The following is a 17,612-nucleotide window of genomic DNA, read 5'->3' as shown; positions in this document are numbered from 1 at the left end:
ATCTTACTTAGTTTAAATCAATATTGAATATATAATTTTGAGAATTTTATCTAAAGGCAAAATGATCTGCTGAGAGAATTGAATAAAGATGTGGGATCTAAAAAGCTAAATCCTTCTTTGTTGTCATTTTGCAACCTTCTATCCAGCCATAACAATGCCTGGCCATACAATGATGTAGTTATATTGTCAAGCTTTGGTCATTCCTGTGCCTGCCAAAATATTACATATACACGTATGAAAATTATTAATATAAGCTACGTAATGTAATATTAATAATTTTCATATGTGTATAATTTTCTAATGATTGTTTTGTCACAGTAATTACAATAAAAGTCTGAAATATTGCCATGTCTTGCAAAATATCTACTAAATCTGTACACAAGATAAGAAATATCAACTAAATCTATACACAAGAATTTTCCATTAAAAATTTCTGTACAGACCTGATAATCATTATATATACTGCTCTTTGTATAATGTACTGAACTGTAAAGCTCCAGGTATACAAAACATTTCAAGACACTCGATATTTATTCTGTTGCAGAAGCAAACTGTTTATTTTCAATATATATAATAATAAGCAAAGATGATACGTGACAAATCTTTCAGTTCTATAATTTTTATATCTAATATGCAGTGCACTATTATGCTAATAAGCAATCTTTATTCTCAAATCCTTGCATTATATATTGGTGATTATGGGTGGTCTATTATTCATCTGTTTTCTTATCCGTCATGGCGACTACACTAAGTCTGTTAATCAAAGCTCAAATGTATGCCTGTCTCGTGTAATTTTAAAGAAGATTGAAATATTTAAGATATTTGAAGGAAAGATAGGTTAAATTACATAATAATTATACATACTTTGCCTGTGTGTTTTAGAGTCAGACATAATATTCAACAACTAATATGCTTGAAAATGCCCAAGTGGGATTTGAATGGCTTCAATAACATATACTGGAAAATTAAATAAAAGTATTATAAAAATATTGCGCCCATTTGGATGGCTTAAATAATAGTTGTGTAATAAAAGAACATTTTAGGTTTGATATTAACTAATTAATTTTTTTTTTTTTTTTTAATTTTATCTCTTTGACCTTTAAAATGAAGAGGTAATGTTTCTAGTTGATATTTTGTGAAAACCTGAAAAGCAAACAAAAACTATACTAAATCTAAAAATGTTTCCAAAGTTCACACATCTGCAAGAAACTAATACGGGCAACAATGCCTGATTAACTGAATTTGTTGGTAGATGATGATTCAAATCTGAATATAGAAGACATGTAAACAGTATAAAAGCATATCAAATTTATATCAGTGTACGAGTCATCATATGTGTGAATGAGTGCGTACTATAAATTAAGTACAAGTCTTACTCTGAACTATTTAGTATGCTTATACACTAAATTTTGCATTTTCTTAATTCATATTTTTAATTAGCATTATTACAAAATTAAATAATATCTGTAATAATTGTAACTGAAACAATTGTATTTGAAATTTCACCTCTTTCATAATAGCCACAATTGCCTAGTACATATTCATTAGCAAAGCATACAATTAAGTGCTTCACAGTATTATTAACAGTAAGGATGCTATCACACGTCAGTTTGTTTCGGAAGAATAACTGTTTGGCACAATTTTTCTGCTTTGTCACAACAGCCAATTATCATAGATCACTTTGGGGTTAACATGGGAAACTGGTTTCCCATTACAAACAAGCTGATAGTTGATTGATTGAAAACGAACAATTTGCAATTTTTTTAGAAAGGAAGGAAAACGTTGCATGTCTTTCTTTCAATAGTAAACCAGGCAGAAAAATTGTCCGAAACAAGTTGTTCACGTGAAACAAATGCCGTGTGATAAGGGTCTCAGACATCATTAATTACATCTAACATTTCACTTCCAGAAACAAGGGTCAAAATTTTCCAGCTGCCATTCACTGTGCCAATGCCTGAAATTATAAAAATCTTTAAAAGGATGATTCAAGTATTGAAAAATCTTAGATCATAACTTGGTCATACACACAAAATATATTATTTTTTATACCAATAAAATAATATGTTGTTCAGTGCTGAATGAATTATTTAACAATAGGAGAGGGTCAATGGTTGTGAAATCACATCATAATAATAAGAGAATTTATAAAAAATGAAATAAGGGGTTTTATTTAAATTTTATTATTTAGTTAAGAATAATTATCCTACTAACTTTAATTCATATATTCAACTCTGAAACACACTTTCTACAACTTATCTTTGGCTACTATAGTCTGTGTAGTCAGCTTGACAGATACAGTCAGCAAATGATGATTGACAGTCATAATTGTTATCTTGTCGTCCTGGTACATGTGCAGTACATGTACATGTTTTCCTACAACTTGCATGATTGCATACATACTTTTTCACAGCAGAAATATACAATTTTATGAAGAACTAATTTGCAATAATATATAGTATACATGAAAACAATCCAAGCATACTTTATATTAAAGTGCAATTTTATGTAATCATTGATGAAAATTACATACATCAAAATATACTTTATTGTTGACTTTACTATTACTTTAGGATTATTAAAAATCATCATCAATTCCTACATGCTGTACAATCATCTGCCTTTTAAAAATAGAACTTGTTACATTTAATATTTCAACAGGTTTTTCTATTCAATAGATATTTGATAATATAAGGAGTTAAGTAAATTTGAGCTAATTATATTTTATTTTTACCAATTCTTTACAGTTATACCACAATTCATTACATTATTTTATATTAACTTCAACCAAAACATTTCAGCACATTTTGAGATAAAAGACTCAAGTACCTTGCATCAGTTTTAGCTGTAATAAAATTACGCTAATAACTTTCTTCTTGAAGTTTCTCGAAAATGATGTTTCTTTTCGAAAAAATTAAAACAGTAAGGAAACAAATTTCTTAAAACATCTTTCTTAATGCTACATTATAAAGAAATTTAGGAAATGTTAATGAACTGTATATGTGTTAAAATACAATATATCACATATTGCACATATAACATATCAAATTTACTGAAATGGGAAAATATATACATACCTGAAAGCAATCTCGCAATAGCATTTGGTTTGAAGCTCGCGCTATCCACTGGAGCATCTGCATTTACGCTACTTCCTTTACCCATTTTGTGCACTCTTCAATCGAATTCAAACTTGATCGTATCGTTCAACTTTCCAGTTGTTGGAGCAGTACAGGAAAAAAAATCTAATTTTACACAGTAATTACTTTACATTGCACATATACTCTACGAAGACTTAAACGCCGGATTTGTTTACAATCAGATGGCGGTACATCTACCACATACCCTATTTATCCTCTTTTCAAATCGCGCCAATATAATAATTACGCCAAATTTGTTTCTGGGCATGCGCAGTATGCGACATTCGTTTAACACTGTTCAACTCAATGTGCGGTTTGCCTTTACGCAACCCGGTATCATGGGTATGTATGAGAGTATCTTCTCTGGGTGCTAAATATCGTATTGAAACGTTCGTTTCACGACCATCTGGAAATTTAACGCAAGCGTAAAAATCTGGGTTAGCCTCAATGAGCTCCACTTCCTGCACAATAGGCTCATAAATATTAGCTGGTGTATGGTTCTTCATTAATACCGTTCTGGGTTGTGTTAACCACGTAGGTAAAGAAGTCCATTATATGATCTTCTAGTATGGATGAACATACGTTCATGTGATGTGGCATTTGTTGCTATATATAAGAGTGACCGAATCGAATGCAAAACAGGTTACAGAACGCCTTCCCAACATTCGATAGCCATGTTCCTTTATTTTAATGCCAGCTGGATGGTTTTCCATATGATTCCATTATACCTCTCTACTTGGCCGTTTCCTTGAGGATTATATGCAGTTGTGTGACTTGTTGCTATACCAAATAAAGTTAAAAAGCATTTTAATTCACCAGACATAAATGAAGATCCTCTATCAGAATGTATGTAGGCTAGCATCCCCAAAATTGAGAAAATATTTTTCAGGTGAGCAATAACAGTAGCAGATGCCAGATCAGGGCAAGGTATTGCAAAAGGGAATCTTGAAACCTCGTCCACAATAGTAAGAAGGAAACGGTTTCTGAAAGCCGTAGGCAAAGGACCTTTGAAATCTAGATTTAGTCTTTCAAAAGGTGCAGTTGCTTTAATTAAGTGTCCTTCAGATCCATAGAAACTAGGTTTTACTTCACTGCAGCATACGCATGAATTAACAGTTCTTCTAATTTCTTCTAGTGAGTAAGGCAAATTTTTAGATCTTATCCATTCGAGTTACTCGGAAATGACAAAGTTCATCATGTAGTGCCTTTAGATCTATCTGCGGTTTTATAGCTGCACTTATTCTAATTATTTAAATGTCTGTAATTTCATTTTTATTTCCAAGGCGATACATAATATCAAATTTCAAACAAGCAAGTTCTCATCGCCAACGCATAATTTTCTCATTTTTAATTTTACTGGAGTGCTGTTGATCAAACATAAATTCTACGGATCTTTGATCGGTAAAAACATCGAGGTAGTGTCTTCCAATTAAATAGTGTCTCCAGTTTCGTAAAGATTCAACAATAGCATATGCTTCTTTTTCAATAGAAGAATGTTTTCATTCAAAGCTATAGGAGGCCAGCTTGACTCAGAGTTGCTCCTATTGCAAATTCAGAAGCGTCGGTTTCAACTCTGAATGGTATATTATCCTCAATTGCAGCTAAAGAAGCTTTGAAGGAACTGAAGGCTTTCTCGGCATCTTTATTAAGGAGAAAGGTTCCTCTAGTCAAAAGAGGGCGAATCTTTTCAGAAAAATTGGGAATCCAACGACAATCATGAGCAAACATTCCCAGTACTCGCTGTAGAGATCCTACATCTTTAGGAATCGGTAACTCCATTAGCGGATTTAGTCTATCAGGATCAGGTTTTATTATATTATTAGCTATAGAGTAACCCAACAGTTTTACAGATTTCGGTACTACTTTGGTAGACGGTTGCACGGATTTTTGGCGATTTACATTGGCGCAATTGTTGGCGCGGTTTTTACAGTCGTCAGCCATCTTGAAAAATGCTGTTTCTACGTATTTCACGCATAGTAAAGTATTCGAAACTTTGAAAAAATAAATATCGTTAAAAATAATGGATTAATTTTTTGTTGAAAACGTTGTTTTTTTTTTAAGATGGCTGGTAAATGTAAATAAATACATTTACTAAGAGTATAAAATGCTAAAGTAAGGTTAAATTATTACTTTCACATAATAGAATAAAATCACCGCTATAAAAACATTGCGCCAACATTTAATTGGAATAAAATATTACTTAAATTCAATATTGAATTAAAAACATGGTAAAAGCGCAGAATAGGCTGCATCAACAAAGTTCAGTAGGCGGAGCTGTGTGACGTCTATAAATGGGTGGGTAAGCTTGTGACGTCACAATGTAGTCTACATGGACCTTATAAGAAATAGACTAACCCAGTGGGCGGGGCGCACGTCACCGACATGTCGCCAAGAAAGAGTAGGGACGATCTGGTTTACTTTAACATTGAAACCTATGGCTTTTGTAACACATAACTCTTTAATTATTAAATGTGATACGTTGTATAGTGAAGATATTATGAAAGCCACAGTTTTTTCCAAATAGGATTTAATATATCTCATTAAAGCACTTTTTACTGCATTTCGCGCATTTTTTTCACGCGTAATTCTTGTACAAACTTCTTTACTTTGGTAAAACGGTAAAAACTCTAAGCACAAAATTTATGAACTTAATTTTGCGTAAAAATAAAGTAAAATTAAATAAGATTGATAGTACGTGATGCTTTGAAATAAATAAGGTAAAATTAAACAAAGTCTGATAATTTTTTTTTAATTTAATGAAAATTTTCAGGCAGTGATTTTCCAAACTATAATAACATTACAAAACGATCATATTTATTTGATTATATGATCATTAAATTATTAACATTAAAGTGGATTAGTTATTTTAATAATTCATAAAATTCGGAGCATAAAATATTCTAAGCGTAATGAAGGGGAAAAAAGATAAAATAAAGATAATAAATTGTGCTATAATACTCATCTATAATTTTAAAAAAGCAGCACAATTTAGAATTTTAAACAAAACTTTCAAAAATTCGTTTTTAAATATTTTAGTACTTTTTACTTATTTACATCAATGAAAAGCATAAAAATTGCAAAAGAAAATTGTTTGTTTGAAATTTTCTATTAGTTCAGATTTAAAATATTATTTTCTAAAAGAAGTAGTTACAAATTTCCTTACAGCATAGAAAAAGCTAAAAAAATATCCAGCCCTGAAAGCATGCAATAGCTTTATAATTATTTGAAACGTTAATTATGCTTGATAAATATGCTAAAGTTTTAAAAATCAATCTCAATTTCAAAAATAAAAATATATAGAAATTCTAATTTGTGAAATGAGGCGCTACATACAGCTTTTTCTTGATAATTATACACGCTGCAATAGTCAACCAATGTTAAATTTCTGCAAGTCGTCCCTACTCCTCCGGATGTGATCAAGGTGACAGCCGGCAACGCCTCAGACGAGGGAGAAAACACATTTGGGTTAGTCTATTTCTTATAAGGTCCATGGTAGGTCTAGTCTCGCATTTACACTACGCGTACTTTCTATTTTCTCTTAAAAATAACAATAATAAAGTGTTTATTATTGTAAATTAATATCAAATTCTTTACTTTTAATTTGAATTTATAACATTTAAGCTTAGGCGTTACTGATAATAAGTATAATAAATAGTTTATATTAAAATTACCATGATACAGTGAGTGAATTCTACCAATTATTAAAACGATAAACAACGTCGCAATCTCTAATACTTGTAGAGCTTCAATATTTCCAAAGATTTTTATTAAAGCATTTATACAAATAAAAAAAATTATTTAAATTCATATTGTGGAACATTTCAATTTTATCATTTTTACAAATTACCTTCTTGCTACGTAAAGACATAATTCCTGACCTACCAATAATTATACAATTTTCATTATTTTCTAAAAATTTTAAACTTTACATTAATAAAAAAAGAAGAATACTTTTTATTGCATATGAACATCATTACACAGCTTTCATATCAGTTTCTAAAATTCCTAAATCACGCCATATTCTGTGTAGGCATGCTAGAATTCTACGCATTAATAAATAAAAAAAAATCTAATTTCTCAGAATGAAAGAAAATAATATAATAAAATAAATACTACAAACTTGGAACATTAAGCAATGCTTCACATACGCACACATATTATCAATGAACTCATATTATCAAGTGCAATTACGATACAAAACACTACGTATTAAAATATGAGGTAAACGTTACTTCAAGAGTTAAAGTTAACAATTTTGCTACTGTTGAGTAGATCGTCGGGCTATCGATATATATCGTAAGTCGGAAAGCGTTATAAACATATCAAAGACAAAAAATTAAAAATACAATTTAAATGAAAAATGATGTCTTAAATATAATTCACAATTTAAACAACAATACAAATTTAAAATGCACAAGCGATATGTTAAACATTGCACATAAATAAAGTTACATTACTGCTCAGCATCACACACAACCTCGTTTTCTCTTTTACACAACCGATCAGTATTCGCTCCAAAAACATCTAAGAATTTCACAAACTCGGAGTCCATGTGCTCATTCATCTATTTTCACTTAAAGAAAAATCAGAGAATTGCTCAAACTCCGCATTGCTCACCACATTGACTTTTCCCATGTGCAAATCGATCTACTTTCACTTAACATCGCAGAGTCGCACAACCTCGGCATTGCGCACCTCATCGGCTTTGCCCATGTACACGTCGATCTATTTTCACTTAAAAAATCCCAGAATTGCAGAAACTCGGCATTGCGCACCACACTGGTTTTGCCCATGTGCACATCCATCTATATGTTCACTTAAAAAACATCCCAGAATTGCACAAACTCGGCATCGCGCACCCCATTGGCTTTGTCCACGTGCACATCGATCTATTTTCACTTAAAAAACATCCCAGAATTGCACAAACTCGACATCGCGCACAACTTCGGCATTGCCCATGTGCAAATCGATCTGTTTTTACTTAAAAAAACATCCCAGAATTGCACAAACTCGGCATCGCGCACAACCTTGGCATTGCGCACCACATTGGCTTTGCCTATGTGCACATCGATCTATTTTCAATTAAAAAATCCCAGAATTGCACAAACTCGGCATTGTGCACCACATTGGCTTTTCCTATGTGCACATCGATCTGTTTTCACTTAAAAAAACATCACAAAGTTGCACATACTCGGCTCTGCGCACAATATCGGCATTGCGCACCGCTCAAAACCGTCTATAAGTCTCAAAACCGTCTCTCTACTAGTTTCATATTTGTTCCACAAATTGGGCACTTATACGATATTGCAATCAAACTTTTCTCCATACACCACTCAATAACGCTCTTTTTACCTCTTCGCTCCAACTGATTAAAAAAATCCCGATTCAGATACTCATCCATTCTGCAGTAAGCAGATGCATTCAATATTTTCAATCGTTTGGTAATGATCGTTTTCAATCGTTTGGTATCTTAATAATACATCTGTGAGAGATAATTTGTTGCGTTAAATGCTAACACTACCACACAACACATAAAAGTAGATTTATAATTAAAAAAATCTCGTGCAGAACATTATAAACCTACCATTTCAACTCAGTTAAAATATAATTTAAGTTTTCTTTAAATACGAAGCTATAGCATACTTATAACTCGTTTTTAAGAAGAGGCGTAACCAATATTACGTCATAAAAAGGCGTGTCCAAGCATAAGAGAAGTAAACAAAGCATCCACTGATGCAGCCTATTCTGCGATTTAAAAGCCAAAAACATTAACCAACGTTTAAAAGAATTAAATTTTTCAATTACTTAAATTCAAATCCTTTAAAATAAGTTTTATAGGATATAATTATTTAACATTAAAACATATGTGACAATAAATATCTCAGGAATTTTTGAAAAAAAGTATTATTTTTTTAATAAAAATTGAAGTATACAATAATAAAGTAAAGGAAAAATATGTACTTACATTTTTTTAAGCATTTTACCTTAAGTATATTGATAACTACCAGAAAAAAAACGATCTTCATTTGTTATCCCCATCTCTCGCACTTCATTGAAGAAGCAATTAGCGAGGATTCCTCCAAAAATTTTTAATAAATTTCCTCTCACCCTTGTAACAATAAATAAATCTTTCATTAGGAAAACCAGGTTGGCCAAAATAAGGTCTCAAACGGCAATTTTTTATGCCGATATCCATAATTCTTGGTAATTACCAATAACAACATTTATCTTCGAAACGGAGACATCCTTCGCTTTGAAATCTGAGGCATTTGAAGATATGAATAATAAAATTTTAAAATGGCGCGGTAATGCACAAATATTCAGTAACCAATCAGGGAGCTGATTACATCGTGCACAGAATTTAAATAATCATTCATAATAAAATCATATTTAAAAAATTGCAAAATTAAATTTTATTTTAATATTTAACAGCCATAAGTAATGTTTAAAACATTAGATTACATTTATAGATATTAAAACCAATTACTTTTAAAATAATGTGACGTCATTCATTACATCATTCACAACATAAAATTCCATAAAATATCATAAACAATAAAATATTTATTTCAAATAAAAATGCAAAATTAAATTCATTTTTATTATTTTGAAGTCATAAATAATATTTAAAACACGGAATTTATGCATAATTAAAAGCATTATTTTAAAAATAAAATGACAACAAAGTATCGGTTACCATAAATAACTTGTCCAGCAATGGGTTTACCATAAGTCGTATCGCTCGCAAAAAAAAAAATCGCCAAAATCCGTGCAACCATCTACCAAAGTAGCACCCCAGATTTTCTGGAAAATGTGAATTTTTCCTCATTCAGGGTTAGGCTATACTTCTTAGCAGCAGCCATAAACCAAGTTATTATTATACTCAGCTTCATTATTGCCACATATAGTTACATCGTCAATTACTTTTAAAATAATGTGCAATATGTCGTAGAGAAATTTTCCTGATATGGTAGAGAAATTTTCCTGATAATTCTGCATTTGAAATTATTTCATCAATTGTTCTTTAGAAAGAAGCAATTCCATTTGGTACGTATGAATTGATATAGTTTACTATCGGCTTCAAACGCTGTATAGCGTTTCTCTGATTCTTTAATAGGAACCTGATGATAAGCACTTCGGAGATCAATTGTACTAAATATTTTATATTTTGATACTTGTGAAATCAACTCCTGAATTTTGGGAAGAGGGTAAGCATCAAGCATAGTAAATTTGTTTATAGTTTGCGAATAATCTACGACCATTCTGGGTCTATGATGTTCTCCTTTCACAACAAAAGCTTGTGTACGCCAAAGAAAATTACTTGGTTCAATAACACCTTCTTTAAGTAATATACATACTTCTGTAGCTATGAATGTTTTATCTTCTTCAGTTTGGCGTCTTGACTTTGTAACAACAAGTCTACAATCAGCCGTTAAGTTAGAGAATAATGACACAGGGGCTACAAGAGCAGTTGCTAATGAACAAATTCTAAGAGGTAGTCTGTCACCTTTAAATTCTATCTCAACAGAAGAATGATCTTTTAATAAATCATGCCCGATAAGAAAGTCTGTACAGAGGTTTTTCATAATTAATACCTCAAAATTAGTGTATACATGGGTTTGCAATTTGAGATTAACACATATTAACAGCCTGTACTATCTGAGCTTAAAGAAGAGTTAACCATGGTTATTCTACCAAAATACGGTTTTCCTTTAATACGACATCATTTTACAAAACACTGATTTATAAAACTTAGTGAACTACCGGTATCAATTGGGGCATTCAGCTGAACTCCATTTACTAGGACTTTAGTTATTGACCTTTCAAGACAGCGAGGAAGCACTGAAGCTGATGCTAGTGTATAAACTGCCGCTGTGGAATTAGTAGTACTGTGTACAAGTTTGGATTTGCATACCTTTTGGTAATGGCTCTTTTTACCACATCCTCGACATATTGCATCCTTAGCTGGGCAAATACTTCGTAAATGAAGGTCTCTCCCCCAAAAGAAACATTTTCTGGATCGGATAGGATCAACTACTGCCAATTGTTCACTATCCTCATTTTTGTTCTCGCACTGTTCAACAGCAACTACCGGTGCTGAGTAAGATATTAAATATAAGGCAGAATGATGTTCAGCAAGTTCTAAGGCTCTAGCTTGATCATAAGCTTTTTCTAACGAAATACTGGCATTTTCTAATAACCGTTCTCGAATGCGTGGATTCTTCAAACCTCGGATCAATGCATCTCTAATATACTCATGTTCATATTCTTCTGCAGAAAGACTTAAATCCACAATCCTTGCTCAACCATTTTAATATTTGTAAATATTCATTTACAAACTCACCCCTTTGTTGAAATCTGGATGCTAAACAGTGCCGGGCAAATACTTCATTTCTTTTAGTAATGTACAATAAATCCAGAATATTAATTGCATTATCATAGGATTCTGAATCATTAATATATTGATAAACACTTGCAGATACGAAATTTCATAAAAGCTGTAGTTTTCTTTCTTCGGTTGCCTCCTTCACTTGTGTGAGAAAATTTGATAAATTTCTTTTCCAGTGTTTCCATTTAGATTCCGCTCCAACACAGACATCAAATCTTTCTGGTTTCAAAAAATTTCCCATTTTGGAAAAAAAAAGTATAAATTAGTTTTAGTTGATAAAATTGTTGTAAATATAATAAATCACTTCCCTTAAGAAGCTCAAATGAAGCTTTAATCAACTAAAACTGCGCATAAAACAATTGTTACATTGTAAGAACAATATTTAAACTAACAATGACTTTTGCCATTCCCTATAATATAATTTTAGTATTGCCAACAATATTAAATATACCACACCCAGCAACCCTAGCCAACATCATCAGCTCCTTACAGACGAAGAAAGCCCCAGCGCACTATGGCATCTCCACCAAAGCATTGAAACATCTCCCCATCAACACCTGCCTAAGATTATGAATAACATTATCAAACTCGCTCATTTTCCTAACCCGTGGAAGTAAGCTATAATTAATAGTTTCTGCTAAACCGCAACAGAATCCCACCTTCCCTCAGAACTATCGCCCAATTTTTTTACCGAGCCATCTTTCTAAATTTACTGAGAAAATTCTACTTTTCCACATCCAAAGAATTCCAGAAGAACAATTCGGATTTCAAAATCAGCATAGCAATTGCCACCAACTTCTAAGAGTTATCAACATTATCACTGAAGGCTACAACTGCAAGCTTCCGACCGGTGCAATATTCCTCGATATCGCGAAGGCTTTTGACAGGATATAGCATCGCGGCCTCATTTACAAATTAATCACTCTCAATTTTCCAGATCATTTTATTCACTTAATTGCCTCTTTTCTCAGCAACAAAACATTCAGAATCAAAATTGGAACTGCTTATTCTACCACCAGAGTAATCAAAGCTAGTGTCCCACATGGATCGACACTTTTGCCGTATCTTTTTAATATTTATACGCATGACATCCCTAAAGACCCTTCTGTTCCTATTGCACTCTTTGCCGATGACAACGCCATACTTACTAAAGCCTGCACAGCAATCGCCGTAAGAAACCAAATCGAAAACAATCTCATAAAACTGAAAAAATGGCTCACCCTTTGGAGGATTAAAATTAACACTGATAAAACCAAAGCAATAATTTTCCGTAAGGGAAATATGAACTATTACCCTCCACCCACTGAAATATTTGACGAAGAAACAGGCTGGATTAATGAAACCAAATACCCTGGAGTCACCCTGGATCAAAGACTTACCTTCAGAATCCACTTCCGCTCAGTAGCATAAAAAATGAAAATCACCTCAGCAATATGCGACCTCTTCTTGGTAGAAGAAGCAACTTATATACAACTAACAAATTAATTTTATACCGCTCTCCACACTTAGTCCAGCCCTCCTTTATGCAGCTCCGATCTGGGGACATGCAGCTAAAACCAATGTAACGTCGCTTCAGTTCCATCAAGTTTCTAATTAAGCGGAATGGCAATCCTTATTCTTACATTTATTAATTTAAGAAGATTTTTAGGCATGGGGAATTTTTAACACAGATTCATACCAAATCGTTTGAAACTGCAACAACCTTTAACAACATTGCTCAGTGGTATAAAAAAAAACTGCAGAAAAGAAATAACCAGAACGGCAGAAACAAGAAACGCCTTCCAGGGTTTAAAAGATGCACTTATTCATGCCACAAACTTAACTCACCCATCCGAATAGGCTGAAATATCGCTAACAACGGATGCTTCCGATACTGCCATTGGACCCGTTTTACATCAGATTGTGAACAATGAAAAACAACCCTATGTTTCTTTTCCCGAAATTTGACACCAGCACAACAAAAATATAATGCCTACGACAGAGAACTCTTAGCCATCTATACAGCAGTGAAACATTTCAAATATATCTCAGAAGGACGACCTTTTGCAATATACACGAATCACAAAGTACTAACATTTGCCTTCCAACAAAATTTCGAAAAAGCTTCGGCACGGCAAGCTAAGCTAGGCAACTGTCATATATTGGCCAGTTCTCAACCGATAATCGATTCATACAAGGGGATGAAAATATCGTCACCGACGCTTTCTCTCGCATAGACACCATTTCTGTACCATCTGCAATAGACTTCCAAACTATAGTAGACTGTCAAGAAGATGAAGATTTGGAGACATTGAAAAGCAATCCAAACTTAAAAATTCTACAAATCCCTATGCCAGACAGCGACAAGAAAATTTACTGTGATACTTCTACAAATTATAATCGACCATACATCCCTGCAAAGTTTCGGCAGAAAATATTTTCGTCAATCCATAATTTATCTCATCTTGGAATAAGATCCACGATAAAATTGATAAAACAACATTTCATATGGCCCAAATATGAATAAAGACTGTCAACCATGGACTAGAGTATGTTTATCTTGCCAAAGATCTAAAGTTCACAGACAATAGACATACACTGTCATCTTTGGGAGAATTCAAAGTACCTCTACATAGATTCCAGCATTTAAACATAGATTTGGTTGGTCCGCTACCTCCTTGTAAAGGATTCAAATATCTTCTAATTATCATTGATCGTTATACACGATGGATCGAAGCGGCACCGTTAGAAGATCAATAAGCAGAATCTATTACTAAAGCTCTGATTTATACTTGGTTTTCACGCTTTGGAATTCCGAATCGCATAACATCTGACCAAAGTCGGCAATTTGCTAGCCAACTTTTTCAAGATTTAGGAAATATCTTGGTTTTCATACGAACACTACAACTGCGTACTATCCAAAGGCAAATGGCCCGATCGAAAGACATCACCGAAGGAGCCTCAAATTTCGTCTACTCGAATCAAAATCATGGCTGGAAGCATTGCCTTTCGTTCTTTTAGGCATAAGGTCTGCCATCAAGGAAGACTTAAACTGCTCATCCGCAGAACTTGTATACGGAACCGCTTTAGCATTACCCAGGAGCATTCTTTTCAACAGTACCTCATATGAAACAGTCTGAATTTTCTGAAAACCTTCAGAAAATAATAAGAGATATGAAGTCGAGCTCTACCACCACCCATGGAAATAGAACAGTCTTTGTTTCCAAACATCTTTTCAACTGTTCTCACGTATTCCTATACAACAACATTAATAATTCTTCACTACAGACTGCCTATCTCGGACCGTATTCTGTAAGAGCAAGAAAGGATTAGTATTTCGATATTGAAATCCACGGAAAAGTTAAAAGAGTTTCAATACACGGAACTAAAGCCATGTTTTCTAGTAAAAGATTCTGATATTCCTTTTCAAGACTCCAAGAAAGCAGAACTTGGGGAAACAACTGCACTCAAGAAAACAGAAGAAAATTTAGAGACTCAGCATGAAACCAAGACTACTAGAACTGGCAGACATGTGAAATTCCCCAGTCACTTTAAAGACTATCTTCCATAATTGCTGTAACTAGGAAGGGGATATGTAGTGTCGCTTCAGTTCTGTCAAGTTTCTAATTTAGTTAAAGCGGAATGGCAATACTTTTTCTTGTCTCCGCGAAAAACAAAAGTCGGTATTCTAGCATACGATGTGCATGTAAAATGTAAATAAATATAATGAATAAGGATATATAACGTTGTAAGGAATAAAATATTGATTCTATTGGGGTTAGAGACGTGTTACTTTCCTACATTTGCATACAAAACACTTCAACGAATATTAAACAATTAGAAGTTCTAAAAAATAAAATCTTACGAGAAATTATTAATGCTCCTTGGCATATTCCAAACACTTACATTCACAGAGACCTTCAAATAGAACCTATAAAAGACTATATTAAACGCTTAGCGGTCAACTTCTTTCACTCAGTACAATCCCACAGTAATAGCCATGGAGGTAAGAAAGGAAGTAGTGGCCAACCGTCAATAGAAGTGAAGCACTGCTTCGAAGCTTCGGTCACCAGATGGGGTGTTCTTTGTTTACATTCAGAAGCTCGCTTGACAGTGTTCTGATAGTATTTCGACACACGACACTTCCATACAAATCGAAAAAGGGACACTTTCGCATGAAAGAAACATTCATAGTGTGATGGATAATAGCAATTTGTATAGTTTAGTGACATTTACGCAAAAATCACATTTTGGTTATTTTTCGATAACTAACAGCGATTTTGATTATGAATTTGTTTTATAAAATTCTAAACTGTTGAGCTACAAAAATATAGATTTTAACAAAAATGTTATGCTTAAAGAATGAAAAATACCTTGCGGTTCCTTTAAAATTGTATACGTCTTTCGATACCCTTGATAAAGTATTCGCTACTTTTATTTTGTTCCAAAATGAATGTTTTAAATAAAATAAATTTTTTTCACATCCATATATTATTGTAACATGTACCTTTTAAAATTTTTTAGAGGACAGGCTTTACTGTTGCTCATTTTAAACTCATCGTTTTAATTTTATATATCTGAAAAATAATTACTTTAGGCTTACACGTTTTACTTATTTGGGTTAATTAAAAATAAAATCCTTATTTTATTCCCTTTCAGAAATGGTCAGAGAAAGTTAAGTACTATTTAAAGTATTTCACTAATTTCTAATAATTCTCTAATTTAAAATGAACCGAATAGAGCATTAATTATAAATTGACTTTAAAAGATTTCGATTTAAAAGATGCCTCAGAAGCCAAAAAATCATGTCATATTTAAGAAAGTATTTTAGGTAGAAGCTCTATAAATAGAAAAGAAATAATGCATAATTTTAATATTAATAATACAATAAACTATGATCTTAATTTTTGTACCTTAACCGAATAAAATCGAATTACCTTATTTTTTTTTTCTAATGTAATTAACGAAAACGTGTGAAAGTATTTCATTCAAATTAAACCATTCTGAGAAAACTGTTCTGCGAAAAGTATAGCATTTAATTCTATTCAGAATGAAATGTTTAAAAATATGTTGTTTTCATATACTTAGGACTCTGAAGTGTTGTAAAAAAAGAAAATATATACATTTATATGTATATTTACTACGTAATTACAAAATATTTACATCCGATTGCGTCAAAATCCATTGAACTTAATGGTAAATGACTCAATGTTTTGGTCACCACGTGGGATCGCGGGTGCTTCAGAGCAGGGTACGGGAGAAACCTGTTTAGGGCTACTCCCTCTTACTTCCTACCTCCACGGTAATAGCCTTATTAGACACTCCCCGCACCCCAGGGAAAAACTTCATTATCCTTGTGACATCCTGCGCACATACCAAATAATACCATAATTGACTCATTCACGCTTAACTGACTCTGCGGTTTACACCCGCTGCTTCAGCCCCTGCAGCCCAGCAGTGTCAGCCACAGCAGAGTGTAGCAATGACTCCGACGATGTCTTTTCATCTACACTAAAATGCTTAATCGAAATCTCCCGCGACCCAGCGGTAGACAAGCATATTCCGCTTCTTGCCTTCAAAAAAGCAATGCCTAAACTCAGGCAAGCAGATGCTTTAATGAGGGCATTTTATATTTATGAAAGCTATGTTGAGCTTTCAACTTAATTCGGCATTTTTAGACCTATGTCTTCTGTTTTTCAGTGATGAACCTCTATTAACGGCTTAAAATTCAATTTTATGAATGACAGTTCAAATACCACCAGATAACTGACCATTTGCACGTGGAATGCCAATGGATTGACATCTAAAATTCACGAAGTTCGTGATTTTGTAGTAGAGCACGATATTGACGTGTTTTTAGTTCAAGAGACTCACCTTACCCCAGGGAATACTCCCAAAATTGGGTATTATGACATTTATTGTACTGACAGGGTGTCACAGGGCAGAAATCCCAGTGTTGGCACTTGTATCTATGTGAAGCGTTCGTTAAAGCACCACATGATACCGACCCCTGATTTAAATTTTTTGGAAGTGACAATTATCAAAATTTTCCTTCAAAATTCCTCCCCGCTGACAATAGTCTCAGCTTATCTGCCTCCACAGTCAGCAGC

Source organism: Stegodyphus dumicola, chromosome 4 (genome assembly GCF_044657685.1).
Source record: "Stegodyphus dumicola isolate Sdum_Otavi_A_Nest chromosome 4, ASM4465768v1".
NCBI classification, from domain to species: domain Eukaryota; kingdom Metazoa; phylum Arthropoda; class Arachnida; order Araneae; family Eresidae; genus Stegodyphus; species Stegodyphus dumicola.
Note: the sequence above shows the minus strand (reverse complement) of the source record.